The sequence below is a fragment of the Salvia miltiorrhiza genome, chromosome 5 (genome assembly GCF_028751815.1).
Source record: "Salvia miltiorrhiza cultivar Shanhuang (shh) chromosome 5, IMPLAD_Smil_shh, whole genome shotgun sequence".
NCBI classification, from domain to species: Eukaryota; Viridiplantae; Streptophyta; class Magnoliopsida; order Lamiales; family Lamiaceae; genus Salvia; species Salvia miltiorrhiza.
In genome coordinates, this window is record NC_080391.1 from 41,370,780 (window position 1) to 41,385,188 (window position 14,409).

At 37.5% G+C, this 14,409-nt stretch overlaps 2 long non-coding RNA genes across 6 annotated transcripts; both read right to left on the reverse strand.

The window, feature by feature from the left end:
- Positions 1-4,075: 4,075 nt before the first annotated feature.
- Positions 4,076-10,525, reverse strand: LOC131024464 (uncharacterized). Of its 2 annotated transcripts, none has more exons than XR_009101863.1 (4): positions 10,354-10,525; positions 10,042-10,137; positions 8,177-8,327; positions 4,076-4,353 (listed from the first exon to the last, which is right to left on the reverse strand). It is a non-coding gene; the product is annotated as an uncharacterized LOC131024464 (long non-coding RNA). The 2 variants fall into 2 exon arrangements; XR_009101862.1 differs by having other exon boundaries at positions 10,042-10,118; positions 10,354-10,524.
- Positions 4,867-7,690, reverse strand: LOC131024463 (uncharacterized). 4 transcript variants are annotated; one of them, XR_009101861.1, is made up of 7 exons: positions 7,372-7,690; positions 7,091-7,187; positions 6,638-6,722; positions 6,487-6,535; positions 6,263-6,365; positions 5,327-5,363; positions 4,867-5,244 (listed from the first exon to the last, which is right to left on the reverse strand). It is a non-coding gene; the product is annotated as an uncharacterized LOC131024463 (long non-coding RNA). The 4 variants fall into 4 exon arrangements; XR_009101860.1 differs by lacking the exon at positions 6,487-6,535; XR_009101858.1 differs by having other exon boundaries at positions 6,263-6,535.
- Positions 10,526-14,409: the final 3,884 nt, after the last annotated feature.

Consider the following 14,409-nt stretch of genomic DNA (forward strand, 5'->3'; position numbering starts at 1 on the left):
TTTCAAAATAAAGTGACAAAAATAAAATCGTCACACTTTAATCATATTCAGTGGCAACATCATCCGTGACAATAAATAGATTTACAGTGACAATATTTTATCGTCGTCACTGTAGCTTTTAGCGACGGTTGATATAGCCGCGACTTACCGACGACCACAAAAGTTGTCACTGGAATGCTTTAGTGACGATTTTGGCACATATAGTGACAAAAATTATCGCCACTAAAAGCATTTTTTTTTGTAGTGGCTGCGCTCTTGGGCAAAGCTGGATTCATCTACGCTCCCGCGCAGGGCTGGATTCAGCTATGCTCCAGAACAGAGCTGCGCTGCGCTCCAGCGCAGGACTGGATTCAGCTGCGCTCCCGCGCAGGGCTGGATTCAGTTATGCTCCCGGGCAGAGCTGGATTTAGCTATGCTCCAGTGCAGGGCTGGATTCAGTTGCGCTCCCGCGCAGGGCTGGATTCAGCTATGCTCCCGGGCAGAGCTGGATTCAGCTATGCTCCAGCGCAGGGCTGGATTCAGCTATGCTCCCGGGCAGAGCTAGATTCAGCTATGCTCCCAGGCAGAGCTAGATTCAGCTATGCTCCAGTGCAGGGCTGGATTCAGCTATGCTCCAGGGCAGAGCTGCATTATCTGCAGGGCAGAGCTGGACTCGGCTGCGCTTCGGTGCATGGATGGGTTCAGCTACGCTCAAGACTGAGCTGCACTACCAGCAGGGCAGAGCTGGACTCAGCTGCGCTTCGGCGCAGGGCTAGGTTCAGCTACGCTCAAGGTTGAGCTGCGCTACCAGCAGGGCAGAGTTGGACTCGGCTGCGTTTCGGCGCAGGGCTGGGTTTAGCTACGCTCAAGGCTGAGCTGCGCTACCAGCAGGGCAGAGCTGGACTCGGCTGCGCTTCGGCGCAGGGCTGGGCTCAGCTACGCTCATGGCTGAGCTGCGCTCCCAGCAAGGCTGCACAAGTTTGTCAAGTTGAGATTTCTATTAAAAATATTTAAATCCATTTAAGTAGTGGGAGTTATGCGGTAAACGTCCACACGATGGTGGCTTACTCGTATAATTTTTCACGAGTACTTTAGAGGATGGAATTAAATAAGATAACTAAGAAATTAAATTGAATGCGGCATGGTCCTAGTGAGTATGTCAAATTCGAGAATTTAATTTCAAAGTTAGATTGTGGTTATTACTTAATAATTTTTATTCTTAAAATTATGTAGACCTCCACAAGCGGTCTCAAGACAAAGTGATTGAGGATGTGAGTAAACGTCCACACGATCGTGGCTTACTTCATGTTTGATTTCACAAGTTTGTCAAGTTGAGATTTCTATTAAAAATATTTAAATCCATTTAAGTAGTGGGAGTTATGCAGTAAACGTCCACACGATCGTGGCTTACTCGTATGATTTTCATAAGTACTTTAGAGGATGGATTTTAAATAAGATAACCAAGAGGTTAAATTGAAAGCGGTATGGTCCTAGTGAGTATGCTAATTTCGAGAATTTAATTGTCAAGATTAAATTGTGGTCGCTGCTTAGATATCATTTCAAGTACAATGTACAACTCCCCATCGAAGTCCCTTCTTGAATATGATATGGTCTAGTTAAGGTCCAACTATTAATTTCCTTTGTCAAAAGGTTAAGTTGACATGGATGGAAATTAAACGACTAGGTGAATAGTCTGGTTGAGGGGTTCATGTGTAAACGTCCACACGATCGTGGCTTACTCGTGAGATTCCTTAGGCAGTTGGAGGTTTCATTAATATTGTTTTATCAAAAGGTTACAATATTATTGTTATGAATTATGTGCTTCATATTCTTACATGTTTAATTTACTTTCAGATATGTCTACTCTGTTTTGTAGTGGGAATATGAAAAATATATGGAGTTTTGCTTTCATTTGGATGCTTATCTCTTATATAAAAAAATCAAGGACTTAAGCTGTCTATTGACCGGTTTAGCATTTCATTATTTTTCATGTTCCCATTTGAACCCACTTATATTTTATAAAGTAAAGTGAATCCCCATATTATCACTAATCCATCGATTATTTTATCTTACCATTGGTTTCTGTTTATTAGAATGGCCGGCATCCACGCAACAATGAAAGAACTGCACAAGGCCTCCAAACATAGATTCTTTAACCGCAAACGGAACGAGTGAATGGGAATATTAGAGAATCTTGATCGTATCCGTATTTTATGGCTTAGAACCATGGAATACGGACGACAGGTTAGTGATGTCGAGGCTGCACTTAAAGTGATTGATTCCGTTCCGCAAGATCTGTACTACACGGTCGCCGAGATATATAATCAAATGGTCGTTAAAAGGCCGGGGAGCGTTGACAAATTAATTTTGAGCATTTCAAGATCGCCTTGGAGGACAAATTTAGAGCTTTATATCTGGGTGTCCATGTTATCGATGAAAACTACGAACCAATTGAGATAAGTGATTCGGATGAGGATCCATCCGAAGATGAGGCGGAATTGATGGACGAGTATGAAGATTAGTTTTTATGAAATATTAGACTTCTTTTTCGTATGTTTTATTTAAATAAGTGCTTTATGGTTTCATGAATAGTTAATTTAATAAAACTTCATAATTTTCCCACAAATTCTAAGTGGACGAAAGAAAATGGAAATATATTAACGTGCAATATTTCTTTATGCAACCATGTTTTATTAATAATTACTAATATTAATATGTACCAAAAAGACTATCTTTAGCGACGAATGTATGCAATATCCAAATAAAATTCCATAATATACAATTAACTCTCACAATTTACACAATATTCGCCCGAATTTGTTTTACCATATTCAAAATCACTGTCTGTTGAAAATTTGGAGATGTTGAAACAAGAAAATAACAATCAAATTATTAAACTACTAAGTTATTTTATTTGAAAATAATAAATAGTTCTTTTACTACTTCCATTGACCATTGTACCCTTTCCATTATTAAAAGAAGTATGATATCAAACTAAATTATTTTTTTTGACAATATCAAACTACATCATTAGTTTTAAATGTTCAATGGTTCAAAAATATGTGCTCGTAGATAATCAATCCATAAATGAAATAATATCCATGGATTGGGTCAAATCGATATTTTATATAATATAATTCTATATAAGGTTTAGAAAAGCCTGTTTTTTTGGTAGGCTTGCACATATAACTAAATCAAATTTTGTTGACTTATCAATATGGTATATATATATATATATATATATACTAGTGTATAACCCGTCGAATTTCGACGGGTATCATTTGATGTTATAATTTATATAAAAAAATATAAAAATTATTTCTTAATATATTTATAAATTAAAGAGGACTTTCATCCTTAACATGATTTAGCGAAACGTATATTCGAAAAAATTATTTGCCACCCATACCTGCGACCCGCGGATACCCGCCATCCGTGGGCTATTCGTCACCTGCTATTCGTCGGATACCCGCCAACCACTACCCGTTGAGGCTTGGGAGGTAGGGGTGCTGCTGCTTCTCGGCGTCGACATCCTGTAATCAACAACCCAACAAATGCAGTAAACCACCCACAAATAAATCATCACAAAACTACAACAAATTTTAGAGAAAATTTCAACTTCTTGTACACTATTATTTGTCACCCATACACGCGACTCACGGATACCCACCACCCACTGAGTATCCTCTAACACTACCCATCGAATACCCGCCGAGGCTTGAAAATTACGATAAATACCAGCCCCTCGCCCTCTTTTTATTTGGAACAACTGTCTTTGAATTCTATTTGGAATACTTCTCTTCCAGTGTTGAGAAATAAAATAAAAACAAAAACAAAATTTCAATTGCCTAATGACCATCACACGTCACAGTGTGAGAAATAAAATAAAAACAAAAACAAAATTTCAGTAGACTATTTTTTGGCCTGTTGTCAATTTGTTGATAGATGATAGACAATAGGTCATGGTTTGTTGTCAATTTGTTGATAGATAACAAAGTTTGCTTGTTGCCTATTTATTATGTTACAATAGTTTTTTGCAATTCTATTTAATTTTTTTATAGAATATATATTTCATTAATGCTAAAAACTCATAATAGAAAACTAAAAATACATACATTAATACTAAAAGTCTTACATTAACTCAAACATTGTTCATCCAACATCACATTCAAATATTATTAATCCAACATTACATTCAAACATAACTGACAACACAATAAGTTTATTCAACCTTACATTCATAATTTAAACAAAGCTCTCATCTTATGAAAACTAAGCTCCAATCCAAGCTATAAATCCCAGAACAACATCCCCGCATAGCAATTTGCAACTTAGAACAACGGGAAACAACATCCGCGTATAGCAATTTGCAACCTAGAACGACAGGAAACAAAAATCAAGTTGGATCAATAGAATGACCAAGCACTTAGCAGTAGCAGGACCAAATACGTTTAAGAGCATAATGAAGCACATATCTTAAAGGATATATTTTCCTCAACAATTATAAAGTTACAACCACTACAACAAATTTCGCTTTTAAGGGCACTGAAAAATGCCTTAAATAAGTACCTATAGCTACATTTGATCTATCTCCACGGTGATTTTAAATGTCGCCTGTTTGAGTGTAGCTATAGCCTTTTTAGGTATAAAGACACTAGAAAATGTCATTTTAGATTTCGTTTGACATTAAAAAAATTGAGTTTATGTGACATTGTTAAATGTCTCTATAATGTATTTGCAATTCCTTTAAATTTCCTAATAAACACGATTCAATAATTAAAATAACCCTTTTAAATGCATTGAAAAATTACTTTTGAATATTTTAAATTCACATTATAAGCTTTATATTCTACAACTTTAGAGAACAAATAATTAAAAGACATTGGATTGAAACGAAATATTTTCTATTATTTCAAATTTGAGAAAAATTACAAAGTCAGTATCAATAAAAAAATAACCAAGAAAAAAGAATTAGAAAACCTCTAAAATCTTATCAGCTTTCGAAGAGGCACTAACATAACAAGTATCTAATTAGATAGCTAAAACTAAAACCAATACATAATTCTTATGCTACCAAACACACTAAACAATATTCACGCTATTCTTCCAAAGCTCAGAGCAGCTGCCTTTTCTGTTGTCTTCTCTTATTGAAAAGTATCCATGTATACACAAATCTCCAAACTCAGAATTCATAACAAACATCTTTGGAACTCTAACAAATATCCCCAACACATTGTGAGCAGCGGCTGCCTTCTCTTAAGTCTGCTGCAAAATGCAAATGTCTTTTAATGGAAAGTATTAAACAAATCCATGTAGTCCACAAACTCAAAGAATTTATAACGACTACCTTTAGATCTCTAAGTTGTGTTTAATATCCCCAACACCTGAACTCAACACCCAATAGAAAAATGAGCATCATCTAATAGAAAATTCTTAAATAAGCAGAACCAACAAAGATACAAGGTATTTCAACTTATCCTACTGAAGCCTCGACCAAAAGAAGTGACACATACAATAACTCACATCACTGCATATATTAATGCTTGCTAAAGGTAAAATAATTCTTACGTTTGCAGATGATATAATAAGTAACAAAAATGAAAACTAAAAGCTAGCAACCGTTTTCATCATTCAATGTCAAGACTTCACACGAACACGAACAAGGTTCATAGTTGTAAGTGTTAAAAAAAGAACTGAGTTATGATAAGCCTCGAGCCCCAAATGTCAATCTCCCACTTTATTCATTAAATATGCTTTCAAACTCAAGTTATCTCATAATACAAGTACTGTCTAGAGTAATCACTTTCACAAGCAAACACAAATAATAAAATAAAGCGCCATCTAAATAAATGATGTGAATTATCTAAAACTTATTTCTTTGACATCTTCTCTCATACTTCATTCACGTATCAATATATATTATTCAAAAAAGAAACAGAACTAGAATTCCACTTAACTTTCAACATCCACATTGCTGATGTCAAAATCTCAACAAAGTTAAGTAGCAAATCTAATAAGAAAAAGTAATAGAGTTCAGAAAAATGTGATGAATAGACTTGCAAACACATTACTTAATGCATATATGATGCATAAGTGATCAATGATTCCATATTATACATCCCTTGCTTTGAGATACAAAAGAATGGTGAATCCTTTTAGACTATAATAGTCATGATCGTTAAAATCTCTCTGCTCAAGAATAAGCACAATACAAATTGGCAACAAAAATAGACATATAAAATACAAATTTACCACAGATATGTAATTTGTAGCAGGTTCATACCTTTTGTCTGGTATGTTGTCATTAAATATAAATCTGCCCATGAATATCCCAACATACTATCTGGATGATGAACATTTGAATCCTCGATCCATATTTCCATTACCTATGATATTGAACAAAACATAAGAAATGATCGTATCATTTAATGGATGTACTGTAACACGATTGAATAGTTATAAATTAACTATTCAGTAGTATTAGATCTTGAGAGGAAGTAAGCAAACCACTCCCGCATCCAGAAGTACATTAGTTTAAGAATTTCCTTGTAAGATGCTGACCAAAATTAAATTTCGATTGTCAGTAGGTTATGTAGTTGACATTCAACAACTTCTATTATTCAAACATGAAGCAATCTACAATATTTTTTCACCTTACCATGATCTAACTTCTTCTATTGTTGCATATTTCACGAAATCAAACTCCTTGGAGTATCTAGCTACATGATCGATAACCACTTGAGCTGCAGAAAGAAGTATAAATCAGCTAAATTCTTTAAGATTTTCCAGCGTCCAATTAAAAATCGCTAATATTGAATAGAAAAAATAAACATACCACGGTTCTATTTATCAAATTTATTTAATTCTCTGTGCAGGATTATTTTCTAGTTTAATAACTATGATATAATAGGAACAATGTGTACAGTTGGTAGAAAAACTAACATTGAAATAATTGTTCTCAGATACTTTCCTATAAAATCTATCATTCATTTAAATGAATAAAGCTGAAAATGCCCTGTTTCCACACAAGCAAACAATGATATATAAATTCATATGTATAAAACTCAAGAGTATGCTTAACAGATAGAGGCAGAATCTAATCGATACATACCAAAGGTTCTAAGAAGGAAGGCACAATAAGATTCATCATACCAACAACCAATCCTTTGAAAGCATTCCTCAATAACGAGTCGACGACTCGTGAACAACTGCCACATCAAATCTCAAGTAATTTACTAAACATCTATATAAAATTCAAATTCTGTGAAAACCACCACAAATACAAACAAATTTCACAAAATATAATATTCCCAAACAGAGATAATGTATAAGTCAAAAATTCTAAACCACAGACCACCATAGTAAGCTTAATATAGTTGTCGATTATTTCACCTTTATCGTATGCCCCTCCTACCTCTGCATAGCCACAAGCCAATTTTTGAAATCAAAACCGTCAAGCAAATCTGTCTCCTACAAGGGGTACAAGTAAACAAGTTAGGGCTCATACTATTTAAGAACTTGTGGAAATCTTGGGAACGAGGCAGAGCGAATTGTCGCGCCACGAGAGGGTGAAGGCGAAAGTGAATAAGTTTGTAGAGAATAGAACAGGACTAGGTGGTGTAGCGGAGTGTGAGTAAGAAAAATAGGAAATTGAATAGGTAATGGGCATAGGAGATTGGAGATGAGTTTCTCCATCTCTTCGTGGTGGGTGGGGTCAAGGGTGGGAGGTTATATAATATATTTACAATTACCACAAAAATAAAATAATATCGGAAACTCAATATTTTTGCTGAAAATAGTTGGCTCACCCGTTTCAGAAAAAATAAAAATAAAAAATAGTTGGCTCACGAAGTTTATTGTGAGGCCTTAATTCATTTTCCAATTCTTTATATGCGCTAATTCATTTTTAATGTAAAAGCATATACCATAAGAAATCTTCATGTTATTTTTTTAAAGTGGAATTTGTTTCAAGTTTTAGAGACGTTGAATGATGCCACAATTGACCATATACTACGACATTGACTTTTCATGTTGCAATAGTATACAATTTTTATACATCAAATCAATATATAAAATCTAATGTCGTAATAGAAGGTATATCACAACACATTTCTTATGGTGTCATGAAAAGGGTGTAGCAAAAGACCTTTTTTCTTGTAGTGAACCAACTTACCCTATCATAAAAGCATATGCATACCTCGTCAGAGTTCATTAGCAAGCAGATTCAACAGGAAGGCCATCTCTCTTCCTTACATAAGCATTGCTCTTAAATTTCAAACTTCAAGCCTGCTTTAGTTGATAAGTTGGGTACTGGCAGGGAATTATCACTCCATTTACATACTTATCACCTAAAACCATAAAAAAATAGTGAGCATGCATAGAGAACGATAAAATGCATGCAAGACCCACAAAACTCCATGCACGTTAACATCCAATATTGTTCAGAATTAATAAACAAACATCGATTATATATTGCTACTGCATGATATTTGCAATTAAGGCAGAACAAATTATGGGTCCATCTATTTTAGTAGTTAATCTATAAAACAAACTTAAGTGGGCAAAATGCAACTAACAACTATAAGCCAAAAAAACATGTAAAAGCTATTAGAAACATAAAGACTTTTTCAATGAGGCAAGATGATGAAACTGGGAAGAAATAATTGCTGCTTCACTTCGATTTCTACTGAGCAATTTACACACACACACACATACAAACACACTCTTTAAAGCTAACAATTATATAATCATTTAAGGTTTGAAGTTTTAGAATGACTATCAATTACCAGAAAAGTAAAGATACAATTAAGTTTACACTTCAAACATGTGGCCTCAAAAAACTCTGCTATTTCTTTTCAGTAAATTGATGATCAAATAAAATTTACCCAGGGAATTGATGCAACAAAGAACCGAACACCTACTTTATATAGATTGCACCAGTAGGGCAGAAAACACAAGTCAGATTTAAGTAGGAACATAACTAAAGGAGAAAACACACTCACAAAAAACACTTCTAAGGTATAAACCAACAGATATCGACAGACAACATTGCCAAATGAATATGTATTATATTTGCATGAAAAGAAATGAAAACAGAGCAAGTAGTTTTCCTAGAATAACTTATTATAACTCCAGCAATAATTTTTTTTAGCCTTAGTTCTCTACGGGGACTTGTCAATATATGTAGTTTGGTTCAGAAACTCCAAAAAGCGAATTATTATATGATTAAATCAGAAACTCCAGAAAGTGTTAAATTATAAACTCCAAAAAGAGAATTATAAATAAAATAAGATGCACATCTTTGATTCCAAAATTTAAAATCAGTTTCTGATTAGCATAACAATAAAGTGAGAAGCCAAAGAGGACAATCAAACTAAGCAAAAAATAAATAAATGATAAAAGTGATAATATGATAAGTACAAAGAGTATAGTTTATTCTTAATTATAAACTGATTAAATCCAATTTGTACATATAGTTGTATAAATCCTTCAACCTTTTGATTGTATACATTTTCTAAATTACATATTTGCTATGAAGGTGGGAGGCTCTTAAATGCTAGTTGAAAATTGCAATGGAGCATACTAAGACAACAACATAGTACATTTAACACATGAAACTGATCCTTTATTTTCTTAATACATGCATAGGATCTCGATTACTCTCTATAGAGTCCAAGTAGAACTTATAGCAATCAACACATATACAATTCTCTCCACAAAGCATTTCAATTTTTGGGATCATACAGACCATTAGACCTCAAAGCTATCAATTTGGGGTGATAAAGTTCTAATACAGAAATGTTCAGAATTTCTTAGACTTTGATTCTGATAAACTTTTAAGATATGGTATCTGAACACGTGAGCAAGGACCAAAAATTTCATCTCTAAATTTAATTCGTAGTTTGACAACAAACAACACATGAACAAAAGCAACACATGCACTCAATTTTAAGATTAACTAAAACTTCCGTAAACTATGAAACATCTAGTAACTTTATTAGTTTATCAGATATATTGAGATTGGGGAAAAATTATGGCGACTTAGAGGGAGAGCGAGATTACCATTGGAAGTCGGGGCAGATGGATTCATTGGAAGCTGGAATCGATTTTCGACGATTGGATCCAGAAACAGGCAAAGACTAAGAAACAAAGAAAGTCCTATATCATTAAGTTTCCTTTGATAAAATTCATTCCAGAAAAATTTCTTTCTAAAGTTAATAACCATTCTATATTTACATAATTTGCAGCAACCGAAAATTAATTAACATAAAAATCTAGGGTTTAAGTTTCCATTGTTAAAAAATCATTTCAAAATTTGTTCTTTCTAAAATAATAATCATTCTTATTTAAAATAGTCAAACATTTAATACTTACCATATGGGGGAAGGGAAGTGGCAAATCGATTTCTGTGGTGGGAGGGGCAGATCGGCGGTGAGGATTTTGGGATCTAGGGGCGCGGCGATTCGCGGTGGGTGCCGGCGAGGCGAATCCATGGTTGACTAACACATTCAATTTGTTTCCTGCGGCAATTCACAACTAAAGTCATTTCCAAAATTTCATTATTCTAAAACGCATTCAATTTGTTTCCTAAAATAATACTTACCATGGTTGATGGCGGCGGGGAGGGAAAGGTCAGAGAATCGATGAGGGGGGAGGAGAAGGTCAGAGAATCGATGAGGGTGCTTTCAAATCGCCGCGGCAGGGGAAGGAGAGAGTCACTTGAGGCTGGACGACGAATTGCGGTGGGGGGAAGGAAGAACTAGCGAAGCAGATCATGGCGGTGGGAGGGGCGGGGCGCGGTGGGGCAAATCGCTGCGGGGGCCAGGCACAGTGGGTGGAGGGAAGGAGACGGCGAGGCAGATCGCGGCGTTGGGCGGGGCTGGGCACGGTTGGGCAGATTACGGCGGTGGGTGGAGGGTTGGAGACGGGAGAAAAGAGGATGGGTGCCGGCGCGGCGAATCGCGGTGGGGGTCATAGGCAGCTCACTGTGGTGGGTGGAGGGATGGAGACGGGAGAGAAGAGGTGGAGCCGTGGAGGGATGGAGACGACGGGCACGGTGGGGCAGATTCGCCGCGGTGGGTGGAGGGGTTGGAGACGGGAGAGAAGAGGTTTTACAGATTTAGATGGCTCGTTAGAATGGAGATGGAGGTGGTGTAGAATCTTAAATGTACAATTTAAAATTATTTTTAAAATATACTATTACATGTGGAATTATATTGCCACGTCAGCGATAGAAAATTGAGCTAGAGGCTCTAGAATTGCAGGGATTTTAAATCTTGAATTCTTAGATAGGCCACGTAGGAGAGCGCAAGAATCCTTAATCGTATTATATATTGATTGAGCCCCATATCTGCAATTAGCTATGAGCGTAAATTGTCCCCCATTCATAGTCACTCAGTTTTGGAATCCCTCCATCTTCAAATCCGCATCGCTTTCCATAATCTTCAAAGCACAGGAAAACATATGCTACTCTGGCTTCTGGGCTGAGGCTGCCCTGGTCTCCGAGCTGATGCTGCTCTGGCCTCGGAAATGAAGCTGCTCTGGTACCGAGCAAAGCTACCCGCCTTGTCAGAGTGCAGGTTGGCAGAGACCGCCTCGCCAGAGTGCTGCGTGGCAGAGCCAACCCGCTGATCCAGAGCAGAGCTACCCGCATTGCCAGAGTTCAGGTTGGCAGAGACCACCTCGCCAGAGTGCTGCGTGGCAGAGCCAACCCGCAGATCCAAAGCTGGCCTTGCCAGAGCAGAGCTACCCACCTTTTCAAAGTACAGGTTGGCAGATACCGCGTCGCTAGAGTGCTACGTGGCAGAGCCAGCCCGTAGATCCAGAGCTCGCCTTGATAGAGCAGAGCTACCTGCCTCGCCAGAGTGCTGCATGGCAGAGCCAACCCACAGATCCAGAGCTACCCGCCTTGCCAGTGCGCAGAGCTACCCGCCTTGCCAGAGCGCAGAGCTTCCAGAGACAACATGCCAGAGCAGAGCTACAAGAGACGGCAACGTTTCATAACACCTAAAACTACGTTTTATTCACCAGAGCTGAATAAACTCGACAGAGCTGACTAAACTCGATAGAGGTGTCGTTTATTCACCAGAGCTGGAATACACTTGCCAGAGTAGATTTACATCGCCAGAGCTGACAAGACAGTCAGAGTAGATTTCCATCGCCAGAGCTGACAAGACCGCCAGAGCTCTGGCGGCCTTGCGAATGTTACCAGCTCTGGCATTGGAGTGAAATATCAACTCTGGCAACGAAATATCAGCTCTGGCAATGAAGCGACGTCGTTTAACTTGAATTTCATTCAAAACGACGTCTTTCAATACACTCTTATAAAACGACGTCGTTTCTATTAATACCACGTCGTTTCTATTAATGCCACTTATTTACCCTTAATTTAATCCCTACTACTATAAAACCAACCACGATTCTCTCTCTCTCTCTCTCTCTCCAACCTTTTCCACCCTTTCCTCTTTACTTTAATATTATATATCCATAGTCAATGAAATTTCACGGTAAATTTCATCATTTTTTGAATGAACATCATCTTTGTCAAACTTTTGATTATCTTAACTTTTAAGAAGCTAATAAACAACCTCCAATTTGGCTACTGCGGATTATATATTTTTTTCAACTTTAAATAATGGTTTGAACACTCTACCTTTTAACCCCAGTCAAATTACATACATTCGGATCAATAGTAATTTCTATTTCATCTTCATCTTCCTTCATCAAATTATGAATTTTGAGGTATGTACTTCATTGTGTAGTGAATATCTCTATGTGATAATGTTTTATCAATTGCAACTCGAATTTCATCTCATCATGATACTACTAAAATATATTTATATGTTTATTCTTTGTGTATATTTTAAATTTAATAAACTGTGTGAATGGATACTTGTGAAGTTAATATATATTTATAAATTTCTGACTGTAGATGGATTCACCTACTAACAACCTACAAAGAATTGCCATTTAAGCTTTATTAGAATCTCAACTTTATAACTTTCTCATTTTACTTCTTTGTCATTTGTGCTTATTTTTTCTTTTTAATTTTCCCACCTCAAGCGTGTATTGTCTTTTTTTATATTTCTGTATTTTTTATTCATAAAAGTTTGAAGGATTAAAATAGTTATATGTTCTTAAATAAAGACTCGACACATGATCTAAAGTTCAATAAATATACTGTACAGTTACTTTCAAACTTAATATCTTGCTTTTTGTTAAGTATTGGAAATTCTTAAATTATTTGTTAACTAATTCGAGTAGTTGTCGAACTTTGATTTATTTTAATTAAATAATATGGATATTATTATTTTTTATGAGCTATAGTAAAAATAGATACAGTTTTAACTTGAAATAATGACAATTTTACATCCATACATATATTATAATTAAGGGGTAATTGCCTGTAAATTCCTAACGTTTACTCGGAATTGGTTTTTGCACCTTTTTTTATTTTTCTTCTTTTAAATACCTAACCTTTAGTTTTTGTCTGAAATTTATCCGATCACCGGTTTTTTCTTACACCGGCGCCGGAAATGCCACTGTGGCAGCCGGAATTCACACTGTAGCAGCCGGAATTCTCCACTTGGCTCATTTGTGACATGTGGCAAAAAAATATGAAAAAAAATTGAAATAAAAAATACATGTGGTAAACAAAATAAAAATAAAAAATAAAAGAAAAGGAAAATCATCCCCCCCATCGTCCTCTCTCCCTCCCCCCACCCGGCGCCGCCCCTGCCACCTCCACCACCGCCGGCGCTGCCACCCACCGCTACCACCACCAACGCTCCACCGCCTGGAGCAGCGGAGGAAGTCGATCGCCGTCGCCGTCCTCCGGAGTAGCAGACCAGCCTCCACTTCGTGGTAGTGCACGAGCAAGGCGCGCGACCAAGCGGCGAAGCAGTAGACCAGCCTCCACTTCGTGGTGGACTTCCGGCCTCCCCCTCCCCAGATCTCGTCGGTCTCCCACTCCCCAGACCGCAACGACCTTCGCCTCCCCCATCCCCAGATCCCGTCGACCTCCGCCGCCCCCTCCCCCTCTCACCTGACTTTCCCTCTCTCCCTTCACATCTCACCAGTTCCAATTTCTCCGAATTGAAGCGGCGAAGCGCGGGGGAATTGGTGGTGGCGATGGTGGTGGTGGCGCAGCAGGGGGCGGCGCGAATTGGTGGAGAATTGCGGATCTAGGGCACAAATTGTTGCCCTTTGTCCGCTGCAAATTCGTGCCCTTTGTGCGCTGCCGTCTGTCGTTGCGGTCTGTGGAGTGGGAGACCGACGAGATCTGGGGATGGGAGAGGGCCGATGGGTCTGGGAATGTGGGAGGGGTGGCCGGCGCTGGCATATGGTGGCGGGGGGCGGTGCCGGCGGGTGGGGGGAAAGGGGGAAGAGGTGAATAAGGTTGGGGAAGATGATGAGTTGGAAATTTTCTTT